Below are 18,168 nucleotides of genomic sequence, written 5' to 3' on the forward strand. Positions count from 1 at the left end.
CGCTGGTCTTTAAAGTAAATTTAAATGAATGACCCTGCTTTTTTGATCTTCAGACAGTTTTGAAAACATTTATGAAATAAAGCTTAAAAAATAGGTCAAGGGCTGTTTCCTACAGGCCAAAGAGCTAATGGGATACGATCTGTCAAATCCCATAATCAATTCACATTCTGATACAGAAACTTAGAAAGCTGCAAGTTTACAAGAGACATATTGTAAAACAGCTTTTACAGAGGGAAAAAAAAAAGAAGCATTGTTAATTTACTTTAAACTCACAAGCAGTCGAACATTTCCAAGAACATAGTCAAAAAATACTGCAGTAAGTTAACCTCAATCAAGGTGACAGCAATTCAAAAAAAAAAAAAAAAACAACAACAAAAAAAACCACCAACCAAAAAACAATGAGAAGAACCCCTCAAACCATAAAGTTTAATAGCTTTCAGGTATTCATAGGCCACCCTGCTCAGAAACCTAAACAAGTGTGTAAAAACTGTCCTACTTCAGACAGGTGTTTTAAAACTGATTTCCCCTCAGGACCCTAACTGGTGTTAACCAGAAGTACTGAGATTTCCCATTCCACCACACATGAGGTTGCAGCCTCCTTGCCACCATCACCAAGGACTCAGGCCCTACAATGACCTCTCACAGGAAGATTGCAGGGTAGTTCAGGTGGCAGCACCTTGTATTTGGACAATCAACATCCCCCCTACCTTTCAGCTTTGATTCTTATCCTTGCAAAACATTCAGCACTGTTGCAATTAAGCATGTAGCTCATCATCCCAGGGTTAGAAATACACTGGAAGAAGCTGTCTACAGTCTCAAGCTGACCCTGCGTGAGAGGAGGCACATCCCTGCAGCAGTCAGTCTTTCTAGCGTGCAATGGGACAGTTCGGCTTCTCTCTTTTTGGCCTTGTTGTATTTCCTACAAGAGCTCTTCTTTGTGCTTTCCAGAGAGAAGATAAGAAAATGAAGAACAGAGCTTTGTCTCACAAACAGAATAATCAGTGGTTTCTCCTTCCTTTCCACTGAAATTATTCCCAGTTGTCTGTCATCATTCTTTCACAAATTCACCACAGAAAAGACACAGGCCGGAGGTCCTGGTGGCACTTGGGATAAGTCATCATCAGCCCCTTTCCTGACACAAAATCAGCAGGCCGTGCTTTTAGAGATCTTCAAGAAAAGAATTCCTAGCCCAAATTTGACACTCGGCCCGACATCTGAGTTTGCCAAACACCAAATCTACAGGCTCTTTGTCTGATGCCACTACAGCCCTACATCCCCCGGCTGGGGATATCACTCCACGCTCCTCACAGGCTCTGCTAATTATACTTGTTGTACATTCTGGGGGCGCTCTCTGAAACTGTAGTGTAAAACAGTTCAGTTCCACATTGATGTCCCTTAAATTAAAGCAATCAGTAAGGATCCTAACACCCCACATATGCTATACAGCTAGTAGAAATTATCATTCCTGGTGCCAATTCAGGTGCTTCAGATCTGAATTCCCCCCTACAGACACCTCCCTTACCTCCTGAGGGTGCAGAGGGACATCTCCACTTAAACAGGCCAGGTGCATGAATTTAGGAAGGGTGAGTATGCATCTTCCCATTTGATTTAAAGATGATTATGCACCAAGATGGCTTTAATTTGGTAGAGTAGCATCCCACATACCAAAAAGACACTAAGTATCCTACTTTTGGCTGGGTGCTGGGGATTTCGTTTCAGGTTAAATGGATGTACCTTAATGTAGGTACCTAAAAATGTTCTATCTACACCCCCCACACTCCGTAACAGCTACCAGTAGAGCCAATGGAGCTCAGACTGATTTATTTCACCCGTAGCAGACAAACAGGGCTCGGTTCAGCTGCCTCAAGGCAGGGGTTTACGCAGTGCTGTGAGATGCTCTGCAGTATCCCACATTCACGCAGAGCTGGCAGGTCTGACACTGCCACGAAGGGAGAATTACATCCTTCTGGACCCACAGCAGGAGGCCACGCAGGAGGCCACGCAGGACAGATACCTCAGTTTAGGAGAACGAATGGTGCCCTTTATGTCTTCATTACAGCACCAGTTTAAATGATTTACACAAAACCATTAGTGGCACCTCAGGATAGCCTCCTTCCAGGGACAGAACAAAAACAGAGTACAAAATAACACTGGAACAGCTCTGAGGGACCATTTGCACTCACCCGAGGCTCAAAGGGGTAAACACACCAAATTACAACTCCCACCACACTCAAGTAAGGGGTCTGCCTCTGCATTACACTGAAGCTATGGACAATGCTCAAATAAGCATGACTGTATGTTGAAAAGGAGTAATTCTCTGTCTAAACTTCTTAAATACTGGGGAATAGAACAAAAAAAGCAGGAACTAGAAAAGGAACAAGAAAATAATGGAAACAAAACTCCTGAGCAGCAGGACTTCTGGGAGGCTGAGGTCAATTATCAAACTGCCAATGAAACCAAACCACAGGGAGGAATCATGCTGAAAATCGGACATCACCTATAGACTATCCGAAGCAGAAGAGCATTCCCAGTTCCGCATAGGACAGCAATGAATTTATCCTTTAATAAAGACTAAACTTTGATTAGTTTTCTGATAATATGTGAACAATGTTAACACCCATTTTAGCAAAAGTTACTGCCACTGTGACAACCATTCACAACTTTTCCTTAGTATCCGCCACAACATGGTGATTCCCCTAAAGGTAAATTACCCTGTTTGATCTCAGTTCAGCTGGTCATGGACAAATTGGCTTTAAAATAGAAAGAAGTGGAGGTAAATATCCATCAGTTGACAACAAAGAGATGGTAGCAGAATGTTTTCGACCTATAGTATTTAAGATTCTGGAACTAAACTGAAATTTATAACCTTTCATGTTTATTTCATGCATAAACTTTGTTAATTTAGTGCTATTACTATCATTAAACTTTGACTCACTCATTGCTGGAATGAGAGAGTTAATGTGTCATTTAAGAAGAAAGCCTTCACTTTAAGTTGAAGGCAGAGTACACGTTCCTCATTTGATGCTGATTAATAATATGCATGCATATCAAGGACTGAATGTGCAGTATTTGTCTGTAGCGAGTACTGAATATCAAATTTGTTAGACGATCTACAGACAAAAGTTTCTATGTCTTTAGAAATGCCACAGCACCCACTTTCTCAAATTAAAAGTCCACAAAGAACTGAAAGGTCAGTCACTGCTCATAATGAAACACGAGAAAGCTACTTGAGAGCCACCCTCACTTGAGGAAAACACAAATAACTTCCACTCTGCTGCTGACCAGGTCTGTTTTAAGGGCTGACCCCACTCGGTTACATGAGAGCTGCTGCAGAGCAGCAACTCAGTAGCTGTTTTCACCATTTTGGGATTAAACTATGGACTGTTTAGGACATGAAATAAAGACAAACAATATTAAGGGAAAGGTATTTTCCAAAATGATTGGAATATGTGACTTGGTGAGCATCTAAAGCAGAATTTGATGAACATCTTATGGGATACCTATGGGATCTCTAATAACCATAAACACTCTCCTTTTTTCAAATTTATTTGCAAGACAGTGGGATAATTTTTCTCTCAGTGTGAATGGGTCTATATCTGTTGGCTTATACTTGAAAAGAAGACGGAACGAAACCTGATGGGACTAACAAGTTTCTGATTAAAAATAATTCAGAAATGAAAATCCTACATGCTAAATTGCTGTATAAAACTCAATCTTGTGACATACAACATCCATAAAGTGCAACTGAACTTCATTTCCAAAACCTGAGAAAGATTACAACTCAAGAATAGCCTGCTTTGAAAAGATCACTGAGCTAATTTTGGTTGAAATAAATTAAGTCTTCAAACAAATCAGAAGTTGCACTTTATGATTATGCACATTTCTTTCTAATGGCAATACTGAAGAAGACCAATCCTCGGTTACTAAGATACCTTTAGAGCTACTCAAATTTTGATCCAATTTTTGAAAGACAGACAGACAGAGGTTAAATTAAACCTTTCTGGTATCTTTCTTTCCCTGGAGAATCACTGTTTTAGACTTAAAATAACAAAACAAAACACAACAATAGTAATTCTCATCTATCTGGAACTCAGAATAGCATTCAACAGTCACAGTCAGTTCAAATGGAGGACTGAAATTGGCTAGAGTAGACAGTGGTTTACACAGAAAAATTAATGATTCATATGGGGTGGAGGTTACTGGTGAAGTGCTTTAGGGACTGGTTTCAAGACTAGTTGAGCTTAATACTTTCACCAGCAAGGTATATAAAAAAAAAAAAAAAAAAAAGGATCCTGATGAGAAAATGAAGTTGGGACTCACCAGCAACACTACCAGAAATCACAAAGACGTCTGGGATGACAGAAATGAAAATGGAAGATCTGTCTGCCCCAACAGAGGACAATGCACTCAGGATCAAAACAAGAATTTCTGCTGGGTGCCTGGGTTCCACCACTGAAAACACAGAGGAGGTGAAGGATCTCCCTCTAATCATTTCTTCCATTACAATAAGAATATTAATAATAATGATAATAAATATTGTACTTATTGTACTAAAGCACTATCAATCAGAAGGTTTTCCAGAAAAATATTTGCATCACCTCCAAAGAGTCTCTGATGAAACCTCATCTTGAATTTCAAGGAAGAACTAGTGGGCAATCAAGGAAGAACTAGTGGGCAATTCTGGATATTAAAAAAAAAAAAAAAAGAGAGAGAAAAAAAAGAAATTAGTATGGTAATTCGTATGGTACAGGAGCAAGAGCAGTAAGCAGTACTTTGGGCATCATAATTAAGGAGGCATATTTATTTAGCATAGTAAAATTAAGGCTTCCTAAAAATACACTGGAAGGAAGTAGAAGGTGCAAACAGCAGATTTATTCAAGCTAGAACAAAAATGTTGCCACAGAAGTGTGTTTGCAAATTACCAATGAACTCATTCAGAGTTGAGATGAGAAGTCTAATTTTTTAAAGCTTTTTCCCTCAATCTCTTATTCCTAAACAAATAGGAGAATGATGCCTAGGACCACAAGTCAAGGAACTTGTTTGTGTTCTTAAACAGAAGATGAAATTCCTATTCTCAAGCACTTAACTCCACAAGTTGAATCATTTAAAAAAAGACATAAAACAAGATAATCTTCCCCATGTTCTGAGACTCACAATAAAATGACAGGTTGCCACAGTAAGAATGAAAATCAACTCTCTGCAAGAGAAGTCCTTCCACGTCACAAATTAGGGTTGATAAATTAGATGCCTTGTCATAAAAGTTTCAAATTTATGTGCCAAATTGGGGGTAGCAGGCAGGCCTGACTTCCCACAGTGGTGAAAACCTGTCTCTGACTGAAATCCATGGGTGATGTGAGGATTCTTAACAATCTGACAGTTAAAAACGTGACCCACCTTCAAAAAACGAGCATATGGCTTTCAGCACCCAATTCTGACAACATTTTGTCCTTATTCCAATTTTGTGCCAAATTCTCTAACTGCACTACATTTTTGCCTAACATACTATTCACCTTGTGAAAGGATGTTAAATAGTATCATTGTCAAAAGGCTTCTTTGGGAAAAACATTTTTCCCAGGAAAAAGAGATTGCTTTAAAAATCTCTTTAGGGGATTGTAACAACATACATTAAAACAAAATAATATTTCCTTCACTGGGAAGAAAGAAAAGAGGTTTATTCAGATGCATGCATTTTTATACCGGGAAGTTTAAAATCTTAAATGAAAGGAGGCAAAACAGGCTTTATTTCAGTGTTTGCACTCCAAACAAACATTACTTATATTAGACTATCGTTGTCATATAGTCATAGTAGACAATCCTTTCTTCATTAGGATTTAAAAATCTGTATCATCCTTCACTCTAAAAAAGGAACTCCCACTTTTTTCCTAATAAAAAGCAGCAAGATAAACTTAACAGACACTCAGAGAGTACTAATAGTTCCAGATCATGGTTTGCATCTACCTCTTTCACAACCCATGCCCCGGCCAAGATATACACGATACTGGAGGACCCAACTGGAGACTAATTCAGTCTGAGACCATAGGCAAATGATTCCCTCCAGATAACTACAGCTTGGATCAGTAACCCTACATCTGCAGCCAATCCCATCTCCAGATTTCTTCTAATGAAAACTGGTAATGGGAAAAGGTTAAAGCGCAATACAGTAGTGATGTATTGTATTTCCAAGGCCCAATTTTCTGTTTAGTATGTATTTATGCTGCTCTTCATCAGAAGCACTACAACCAAGCACTGATCTTCAGCAACTCCTGTTTGTGTAATTGTATTTGAAGTAAAGTGGATCCAGGAATTGCACTCAGTAAAATCTATGGATTTAACTAAATGCTCATGTCATATAGCCAGTATTTGGCGAAACTCAACAGCTTTGGAAGTAGGCACTGGAATCAATTACTGGTGTATAAAAAAAAGGAGCATAATAAAAGCCTATGTCCAGGAAGCTGCAGAGGAACAAACAAAAGATTAAAAGAAGAAAGAAGCTGGTAGTGCTTCCGGAATGGGATGGTGCCTTATCAGTATATTGTGCAGTGCACTGCACACAGCTGAAAGCATCCTTGAGCAGATGACTTCAGCCTCTATCACAAAATGAGATGAGATAAAGAGTCTGATGCCAATGAGGGAACCTCGAACAGATTTTCACAGAGGCTACAGAGAAGTACCAGGTAGTGAACAAAGATTTCCACAACTCCCTCACCCCACCCTTTCCGGGAAGTGAAGACAGCAGGTGCCTTGGCTTCTCATCATCTCTGAACCTCACTGGTGATGAAGCTTCTCCCTCTGTCTCTCTCCTGCTCAGAGGTTTGGTCCTCTGGCAACCAGTGAGTAGGTGTCTGATACATTTTTTTCAAACTTTATGGCAAGGATTTCACTTTGTTAATACTGCCAGACATACATGATAGCTGTCAAGCTGGTGAGTTATTTTAACACTTAGAGAACTGGCTCCAAAACAGTCAGGTAGCAAAGTGCTAATGAAAATGATAAGCAAATGAGACAAATCAAGCATGCTACACTGTCTGTCTTAGCATCACTTGGTGCGTCTGGAAAGAAAAACAAGTATTTCTACTGGTTGCACTTCTCCAAATGCATGTTTATACTGTCCTTGCCTCTTAGCTCCCGAGCGCTCTCCAGCAATTCATCAACTGCTCTGACCGACATCTCCCACATGTGCCTCACTCTCTTCCCCAGCCGCCCCCCAGAAAACCCAGACTGGGGTGGGAGAATTGTACACAGAGTATTTTGGTAGTACTTGGGCTTTTATTCTTCCTACCAACCTCCAGTTTTTCTCTGTGGAGTTTTTCTGCCAACTTTCCAGAGTTTTGCATACAGATGGACCTACATGCACTCAGAAGGGTAGAAGTTTCTGAATAATGTTATTCTTCATCGTTTAGTAGAAAGAAATGATTAGAAGTGTTGCATACGCTGCATGTGCTCAAAAAGTGAACCATTTCTTTAAATGCAGAATTTGCTGTTCACTCAGGGAAGTGGCCATTACGTGAACCTAGTTGCTCATCTGCTTTACCTCTATTTATTTATTTATTTATTTATTTTTTATTTATTTACCTCTGCTTATCTCTAAAACAACTTCAGGATCCAAATGAAGACTTCATTTCTAAAAATTTTATAAATGAAAGACAAATCAGAGAGTAACTATTGCCTGAGCACCACCTCATTCAAAGAAATAAAGTATCATATATTTTACACATGAAAGTGTCATTAGTCAATTTATAATCCATTATTATGTACTGACTAGGCATTCATACATTAAATGGAGAATTTTCAAGACTAAAATAATTCAGACAAGAATGACGCCAAGGAAGGAAGCACTCATATATACTAATAAGAAAATGACTCACAAACGAGTTAATAATGGTGGAAGGGCAAAAGGACTATGTCACTATTTTTACTTACATTCTTCACTTTTACGTGGAGGCCACACAAAGCTGACACTGGTTAAGTAATAGGTTAATGTAGGGTGGGATGTCCCTTCATAAAATTATGCAAGCAGCCTGGGAAGAGAATAGATTTGAAAAGCTACTCTAAGGCTGTGAAAGGAAACATGTTGCAGCTGGTGCAGGTGATCATGTTTTAATACAGGCTGCCATCCTATTCTTGCTTCCTTCCCTCCTACATGCACGCACACATCATTGTTAATTATAAAAAGACAAATCCTTGAGTTTATTCCCTGTGCAGATTCTTTACTACCTCATAATTTCCATCTGTGAATCATGAAGAGAGAGAATAAAGATTCTTACACAAAGAAATAAATATTAAGCTTTATCCGACTATGATGATTTTGAAAGTAGTCCCCTAACCACGGTTGTTGACAATTGTAATATATTTACTAAAGCATAATTACAACTTGATCCTAAGTCTAGATTTTATAATATCAAAAATAAACAAGAAGATGTACCTATGTATTGTAATTGGCTGATCATACAAATACTTATTAAATATAAACACATATGCTTTTGTAGATTTGTTAGAAAGATTCGTTAATTGCTTAATGAAAGATGTCTTTCAGATACTAATTCCTTCATTTAGTTCGACAGATTAAATTTTATATGAGGAGATATTAGCATGCATGCAATGAAGTGACAAGGACAACTAAAAAGCTTAAAATGTTAATGGATGAAGTGTAGCTTTCTCAGTTACTCTAAACTAAAAGCTCTAATCTTCATTACATGCACTAAAGATCATCTTTTCCCCTGCTTTCTGCAGAGATAAGACAGCTATATTTAACGTAGAAACGAACACCACAATATGTTTCGATTCAGCTGCTATATTTTCATCATCATAAATAAATTATGAAAACTTTAAACAGTGCATGAATGATTCTGCATAAAAAAAAAAACAACAACAAAAATGCAATTAATTTTTATAGAAGAGAAAATTGATAGTTGACATCCAAGCAAATCGTTCCTATATTTCACTGCGGTAGCTTTAGGTAATTATCTTGTTGATAAACTCTCTTCACAATGTGCTTGCAGGAAAAAAAAATTGACTTTAATTACTAAGGCACTAGAGGGTTAATGTCAACAATTGCTGTAAAAACCAAATTACTAGCAATACCAACAGTCCAGAGCCTTCATTTTTGCTGTAAACTAGAGTTCAATCTGGCAGCATCTTTTCTTTTTCCCCAGTAGGGTGCAGGGAGCCCTCTAGCTTCCATGTGGGTTTCCTACTGTGGTACATATTGGCCAGCATACAGCTGCTCTAAACAACTATTTGCATCTACAATGCGGTCATCCCACCACCTCCTTTTCAGATCAATATGATTGGTACAAACAATAGTTTGATTTTGATTGCTCTATAGTACGCTTGGGTAGAGCCTCTGAATGCGAGCGAATCGCTCAGAAACAATGGCCTGGTTCATCATCCAAAGCGTCCCTTTTCAAACAGCTGCCTCTGCCACACTCACCCTGACAAACGTCCAGAAAAACAGATGGTTTCAGCATTCATGGGCAGTTTAGTGAAAGCCCCAGAGTCAACTATTCAAGACATTTTATCATCTATCTGATAATGGAGCATTGCTGGAAGATAAAAATTAAAAATACGTTTAAAAATTCTATTAATTCACACCCACACACAGCTCCCCTCACACGCACACAAAACAACTTTTTTGTGTCCGATAGCATTTTAAAGTGCAAATGCTGAAAGAAGCTTCATTCTTAATTCCTGCTATGGGGCATCCACATTGCTGTGAGAAATGACAGTCAGCGGGTAATCTCACACACCCCATATACCGCAATACCCACAAACAAAAGCAATAAATTAGTAATTCAATGGCAAGTTTAACTTTGAGCCGCCTGGGTTTTGCTACAGATTAAACCAGGTCCTGCTATTGTGTGTGTGTGTGTGTGTGTATGTGTATCTGAGAGAAAGGGATTTTTGTGCTTGCTTCTTCCAGACAGGCACGAATCTTTTGAGGCAGTGCATTAGGAAAGGCGCAGGATGAGCAGTAATACAGATCCCGTAGTAGCTATGGACAGTCACATCATTTCCACTCCAGCCACAGATACTAGCAGCCTGAAAGCTGCAGTTCTCCATACAACAGGTCAAGGGTCTTCTTGAGGGACTACGTCCTGCCCCTCCGAATACCACTACGCAGCATCACGGTCTGGCTCAGCACCAAGGACAGGATGAAACGTAGCCATGACCACGGCTCCCCTCAGCTCCACAGGCTACACAGCCTGACCTAGGGATTGCTCTGCATTGTCTTGGCCCCCTATTATCATTCACAGGATGCAAGACTGTTTTCACTTGCTCCACAAATCCCTACAACTTTGGGGAAGCTTAACTGCCTCAAGCCACCTTGGAAGGTCTAACTCTTCCTGAGGCAGGATAGGAAGATTTGGCTTCCAGGAAAAAAAAGGAGCTATATTTATTATTCCTTGCTTGGCAGCTTAGGAAGATTCATTACCTACTGATCTATTAATATTTTGTCAGCTGACATATGAACTTTCCACAGCAAAGACAAATGCCGTAAATGGCACTGAGCTGAGTCGCTCTGCAGTTACTATAGACATGCCTACTGTAATTCTGCCTTTCAGGGACACAACTGGGGCTGCTTCCTGTAAATACCTGAAATTTTTGTGATAAGTATATGTACATATATGCCATACAGTTCAAAGGAAAAACGGAAAAACAGAGAGCAAGAGCCAGCAACTATTTTTGCCAATGCCTTAATATCTAAATGCTACAATTCAGAAGATACATTTTTGGAATTGAAAATAAACATGAAAAGGAAAAAAAGAAAAATCTGACCAAATGCTGTAAATGTGGAGTATTTCCCTTCTTATTTTTTTTTTTTTTTTATTTCACACTCTACTGCATTTCAGTTCATGAAAATAATATTCTGGGTCAAATCAGAAATCTCCAGTGATGAAAACTTTACAGAAGGAGACCTGAGAGTGTTGAATGATGGTACCAACCTGTCGAAATGATGATACTAAAATCCATGTTGCCACACACAAAAATCATCATCGTATATCAGGTGTTTTTCCTCCACACTAATGATGTCAGTTTTGAACAGTGTTTTCTTTATTTGCCCTATAAACTCACTTTCCTTATTGCAATAGTGACACACAGAGATCCTTTTAAGTCACTCTAAGTATCTGCTTCCCCTTTCAAATCTTTTCTGATGCCTCTGCTATGACATCTCTAAAGATGTCTCTGCTATGACATCAAGAAATTGTGACTTAGGTGAATATAAGCTAGTCAGATAGCTGGTATTACAGGTTGAGCTATGAAAACACAGGACTAGGAGAGACCTCAGGAGACTGTCTAGGCCCTCCTGCCACACAAAACGGGTAAGGGGAATAAATATTCTAGGCAAATCTAACTCCTTCAACCTTTCCTTTTAAATCATGCTTTTAAAAATCTTCATTTCCTCATGATTTCTTTTGGAAACTCTCCAATTTATCTACATCTTTCTTTATATGCAGTCCCCAAAACTGGATTCAATACTCCAGCTGAGGCCTCACCAGCACCATATGGTGCAAAATAATTACTTCCCATGTCTTACACATGACACTCCTGTTAAAGAATCCCGAAAAAAGAGGTGCTTTATTTGCAATAGCATGTCCTTTGTGAGTTATATTTCACTTGTGATCTCCTAAAACCCCAGACACTTTTCTGCCTCCCAATTACTTCTGCATTTTGCCTTTGTGCATTTATCGTATTTTTTTTCCATGGGCAGTATTTTGCACTTCTTTACCAAATTTCACCTGCTTGACTTTTATCGTGGCTTCTTAATTTATATAGGTCTTTCTGAATTGGTTCTTTCCACCAAAGTGTTTCAAACCTCCTCTCCCCCTGCAGTTGCCTCTGTAAAAAGAAATAACGTGTATTATCTCATTAACATTTGAATGATGGCCTAGAGAACAGAACTTCCCCTGGAAAAGACGGATGAGTGTTGCCACGTGGGCTGCCCCTGCAGTTGGAAAGAGAACCACTGATAACTTCTCTTGGAGAACATTTTTTTCAGCTGTTTTGCAGCCACTTATGGCGATTTCATCTAGGCCATATTTTTCAAGCTTGCTTATAAGAATGTCATGTTGGACAGTGTCAAAAGCCTCACTTAAGTCAAGATACATCACATCTCCTACTTCTGTGTTATCCACTAGGCCAGTTACCCTGTCGAAGGAAATGAGATTGGTTTGACACAATTTGTTCATGACAAATTCATTCTGGCTGTTTTTTATCACCTTATTACTGTCTAGGTGCTTATGTGTTGTTCTAACATCTCTCTGGAGGATCAAACCAGGGCCAAACTGGACTTGGCAACTGGAAAAAGGAACACCCAGAGAACTGATGACAAGCCCCATGCCTGGCTTTCTTCAGCCCTGCCAGGCTTCTTCTGTTTGCATTAAACAAACTTTATGCTCTCAGCCCAAACAAACAAAACCCAGACACTTTCTGTTAGGACCATTTCGCAGACAACCACTGTAGCTGCACCACATTGTTACAGTGCAGGAACCATTTAGACACACCTGGACCAATTCCTGTTCCCGAAGGTGCAGGGGTAAAACCCCACCCTCATCTTCTACAACGAGTCTGGGACTTCAGTCTTGTGTCCTGCAATGAAGTACTTCAGACTTCTGCTGTTCAGATGCTCAGAGCTGGCTTTGACATGTTACTGCAGTGTACGCACATATACTTAGCTTTCTAGCACATTTAAAATGTTAACTACTCATTTACATTAATAAGAGTCCTTACACTGGTTGTATAACGGGCATTGCATGAGACTTCAGGACACAAAATTTATCATCTTTGTTGTTTTCACAGCCTCTCTCCCAGAAAGGTCTTGAATTTGTTTGAGACTTTGGGTGGTATTGCAACAACAAAAATAAATACTATGAGGAAGCCATAAATCCCACCTGTGTGTGCAGAATGAGAAGCTGGGAAATTGGGAGATTCTTAGCCAGAAACAGACAAACAAAACAAAACACCATCAATCTGGGAGCATTCTGTTTTCAAAGAAGGAAAAAAAAAAGAAGAAGAAAAGGAAGAGAAAGGAAAAGAAAGCCCTTTCCCTCTCTATTTTCCTCCCTGTTTAATTTTTCCCTGGTCAGCCTTCCCGGTTCTTTTTACTTTGGCACTGTTCAAATGAGCCCTTCCTCAGGCAGAAGTGTTTATGCAAGAGACTACCAAGAGTTTTGTTTCTTCCTTCCTCGTATCCCTTTTCTCAGGCTTCCTTTTACTTCTCTTTAATCATCTTAATCTCCAGCAGATTCATCCTCTCCACAGACTCATCTCTCATCCTGTCATGCAATTTTGGGGGGACTTACTGTATCTTTCCTATTTCTTAGTTCACTTCCAAGTCTTTTTAACCAGAGAGACATTTACACAGGTATTCAACCAGGTGTTGAACATCATCCTGCGGTCACATCTGGGTCACCTCAATTCAGCTTCCCATGATGCTGATTCCATTCCTGTCTCCCACAGCACAAACCATCCTTTGCCTCACGGAGGTTTCAAAGAGAAATAGCACAAGAAAGGCCATGGAAATAGCCATTTCAGCACCTCTAGAGACAAATTTACATAGAGGGGAAAGACATCTCATGCTTGACTGTGGCCAGCTCTTCCTCAGCTTTATGTAGATGAGATGAGACCCTAGGTGGTCCATACACTGTTTCTACAGAGGCTGTGGTAGGTGGCTAATGTTCACTGCACTGCAGCCTACCTGCATCAAGGTCTTTCACAAATGGGTAAGTTAAAACACCAGTTCTGATATTTTAGGTGGGATTGAAGACATTCAGCAATACCTTGTAACAAACCTACCAGACAAAAATCTTTAAAATATTACTGAGCATGCCATTCCAGTGCATCTCTGTTTCCTCTATAGCTGTCTTGTTTTCAAGACTCACATTCTCAAAGGAGAAATTATTACCAGCTTTTATCATGCTAAGCCCAAACGTAACAGTAAATAGGCCTGCTCTTACAAACACCACTAATAGTACAGTGAGATTCTCTAATCTCTGTTTACTTCATGAAAATAGAATTTGTGTAAATAACTCACAAAATGATTTGTGTAAAAAATATTATTTTGTTTAAAGTCTGTTTCATTGTTACTCTGCATAAATGTATTTCCTCCTTCTTTTGTGACTACCTTGCAGTCCAACACAGGACATAGATGTCATTAAAGAGGAAAATATAACTGTGGAATTACAGAAACTGGCAAGATAACATAGAAATAGGAATATTTCCTGAAACCACTAGCTCTTTTTTATGAAATGACTAGGTTTCAAGTTGATGTTGTCAGTGCAAGTAATCTTAAAATTTACACTACAGCAGTTTGACTATCTCAAGTCAAAGGCAGAGATTTTAAATGAGAAAGTCCTTTCTGAACGCTTATACATTAAACCTTTCAGAGGTATTTGCTGGCTTGATGAGGGTATTAACTACAGAAAGATCTATTTTTTTTTAAGATCCATATGGCTAAAAACACTTTGCTGCAGTGGTATCATCACAACAGAGCAATACACTATGAAGTTTTAGATTTTCTATCCGTCTAAATGCTATGAAATCAACTCACCTAAGCATTAGGCCATAAGTTCCCTTTTTTTTTGCACTGAACATTTCATAGAAAACATAACACTAGATCATTCAGGGGTTAAGCACAAAATTAGAGTAAGTGTATCCTGTAAATTTTGCCTATGATATAGGCCGCATATGGACAGTTTTTCCATCTGCCTAGATGACTACAACAAAGATACAAGTAGATAAAATTGCAGTTAATTTAGTAACATGTACCCGCATGATAGCAAGTCCAATTTTGATTGAAATCATTTGAAGGTTCTAACATTTGCATCTCTTCAATCAGCTTTCATTTCTTATAGAGATTCATCCTCTCAGTATCTATCTGGATTGCACGAAAATATGGACCTCCATTAATTTCTAGAACAAAAACTTGAAACTAATCCCAGAGACCATCTGGAAGGTATGGGTAGCATAAAAATTCATCTCCTTGCTTGTAAGGCCACATCACTTTAAAAAGAATTAATCATACGAACTTGTTTTATGTTCAGTTACAAGTACCATTCAAGGCCCTCTGTACCTCAGTCACGTCTAAACCGTGGGAGTAATGAAGGTAATGGGGTTCCCAAATCAAGGAGTCTATGAAGTTGAAGTTGAGGGCCAACAATTTTCAGAGCACTCACTTCCTCCACTAGCTGAAATTATTCTGAAATGCAACGAAAACATTCTCTCAATACACAAAGTGAGGACGAAGTGAACGAGAACGGCATATTTTCAGAAAAATCTTCAAAACATTTTTGATCCTAATTAGAGGTGTCTATGTGAACATCTTGCCAGAAAAAAAATGAAACTGTCAAGTCACAGAAAGAAACGGTAGCTGACATAACCCTTTCCTCACGTTACTATGACTTACATGTGTAGCTTCACTGTAGTAATTTTGATCACACACCCAGAGCTTGTATATGTGTACACGCACACAGAAGTTAATCTAAACAAAAATTTCCAGTTTTTATAGCATCAGCATATATGTTTTCATTGCTCATTCTCTTCAAGAACAAATCCCATTACAAGAGTTTAAAAGTTGTGTACCATAACAATATTAGAAATGTGTTTATATTGATTGGTTTCTTGCAAAGACACTGTCTACATTTTGTTTCAGTACTAAAATACATTTGGGGGAGAATAGGCTCATTCAGAATAAATGCTTCTTTAAATCCACTTTATTTTCTCCTGTTGAGTTAATCAGATATGACACTGATTTTATCCTGTATTCAGAACCTGTTAGGTATTCTGTCCGGCTGAAATACAAACACTGTTTCAATTACAGAGGAAGGCAGGTAGAAATTAAAAGAGGCATTGCTCCTTTAGGTTTAAAGTCGCTTGGATAGTCAGATCTTCAAGAAGAATCTCTGTTACTGAGCTTAAGATTTAAACAATCATGACTTTCAGGAGTGTGTTTCCACCCCATTAGTGATATAGTAGTTCACATCAGAAAGAACTACTGCATTTTACAGAATTCAGCAGAGAAATGATTCTTCTCTAGTACTCAGTACCGGCAATATTTCAGGTTTTTTATGCCATGGTTTTTACAATCCAAACACAGAAATTAAATGCCTGTAGTCATAACTCATATCCTCCAATTGCTTTAAAATGGACATTTAGCTCCTCAAAGGGGTTGACAATGTCTTTTTAAATTATAACTGCTGATTTATATCACTGTAATATGACAAAGTAGACTTACACTCCTCAAATCTGAAGATAGAACAAATATTCTTTGCACACAGTAGCGGGCAAAGGAGGTTCTTCAGAAATAAAATATGCCTGCCCTCTACTGACCATCTAAGAAACTCTTTTTTTCTCCAATATTTGCACCAGATTTTTTTTTAATCAAATTTTAAATTTAATTATTTTCCTCATTAACTGTCTCACAACTTCACATCTCCCAAACAGATTTCTAGTCTTCATGTGCTTGTTGCATCCCCCCAGAAAGTGTAAAGTTTGTTGGTTTGCATAATGTGTCATATGTATCCAGATGTTTTTTTTCTCTTCTTTTTTTTAAATCTGATTTACTGTCTCCTGAGAAAATCAGGGAGAGAAAATGGAGTAGCTCAGAGTTTAAAATCTGTCTGCCCACCCACAATTCTTAATATGAAAGATTCCTTTGTGGCAGCTGTTACAAATCAAGAAGTAATTGTACTTTGGATATACACAGAATGAGTTTTATCCCCAGAAGAGCTTAGAAAAATAGAAAATTGCATATAAAATTTCCAGAATATTTTTAATCTAGTGTGAAACACTGTGCACATATGATATCAGAATGACGAGTTTTGAAGAGTGAGAACAGCTTCCTCTTTCATTCCTTTTGTCTTATGGGGTGATGGTCTCTGGTTTGACATCTGGACTAGCTATCCCCCGTTAAGCTCCAATTTGTCTAATCTGTTTTAGATTTACACAAAATGAGATGAATCGTGCTTTTTAAGTGCTGCCTTCTCCCAAATGTACATGCAGTCAGATGAACCTGAAGGAATGTGCTCTGCCACTTAGGTGTTAATATTTATGCTAACCACAAGCAAACATAACCTACATCGAGGAATGACAGGAACAAAGAAACTGTCCCTCTCCTGGCAGATCCAAGGACACAGGCTGCTTCAAAGCACAAGTGGAAAGAGTTCAGACCTGAGAGGATTTTACCCGTGGACTCTGGGGATGAGTGGCATTCCACATAATGATGACCTTACCACAATTTCTTCTGGATCAGGTAGGATCAGTACTGCCTTCAGCACAAGTTTCTAGTACTGACTGCTGCTGTTTTCAAAAGCTTTCAAAACTGGGCTGGGCACAGTCAATATGAACAGGTTACGCTATGAATTGCATGCAGAACAGTTATTCCCAGTCAGTGTTCCTTGTGGGCACTAAAGAATAAGGAAGCATCCAAACTTAGGAATACGGAAGGAATAGATTTAGGAGTAAGGGATAGATTTAGGAACAATGAAGCCAGGGCTCTCTCTGGAACTCCACACAGCACAGGCAGAAATGCCACCAGCACTTGGTCCCTGGAATCCAGTCCCTGTAAAGAGGAAGGTGGAAAGGAGAAGACACCAACCATGCTTATATCACGTGTTTAAAGATGAACTTCCAGTATATAAAAAGATATCATAATGACAGTAGTGACTTGGTGGAATTATTACATAGGAACAATATGTGTTATATTTATATTCATTGCCTCCAGTTACTGTAATGGGACTTACTGAACAGAAGTTTCAAATATCATAAAAGGTTATTTTGACCAAATACTGATCATTAGTAGAGCCCACACAATCCTTCTCACACATAACCAAAGAATTACTTATCCATGTGGAGACAACAGGCAGTAATTAATCCCAGTATTTACAGATAAATTGCTCGGGGAAATTTCCATCATTCTTCCATTACGAATTAGTCATGGGCAAAAAGGGTTACCCTGTCATCTTCCACTAAAGTTAATCACAGCCTTTTGGAAAACCTAACTACAGCAACACTGAAAATCAGAGTCCAGAGACATCTTTGCTATCTCTTTCTTTTCTATAAACTTTGCTATAGATACCATCACAACAGAGACAGATGCACAGTATCAAGAAAAGCAGTTCTAAATGCTGCCTCTGCCAGACTATTGAGCCTCACAATATACATAAAAAAGTG

At 38.7% G+C, this 18,168-nt stretch overlaps 1 protein-coding gene across 2 annotated transcripts in view; it reads right to left on the reverse strand.

The window, feature by feature from the left end:
• Positions 1 to 18,168, reverse strand: part of LOC121064381 (cytochrome P450 7B1) — a 124,055-nt gene that overhangs the window by 76,552 nt on the left and 29,335 nt on the right. Inside the window, exon 1 of one of the 2 annotated variants that reach the window (XM_040545768.1) lies at positions 4,599 to 4,680. The exons of the other annotated variant lie outside the window; for it this stretch is intronic. The gene's annotated coding sequence lies outside the window, so the exon portion shown is untranslated. Of the gene's footprint in view, positions 1 to 4,598; positions 4,681 to 18,168 lie in introns of those variants that run through there. 2 annotated transcript variants of the gene reach the window in all.

The sequence above is a fragment of the Cygnus olor genome, chromosome 2, assembly GCF_009769625.2.
Source record: "Cygnus olor isolate bCygOlo1 chromosome 2, bCygOlo1.pri.v2, whole genome shotgun sequence".
Lineage (NCBI taxonomy): Eukaryota > Metazoa > Chordata > Aves > Anseriformes > Anatidae > Cygnus > Cygnus olor.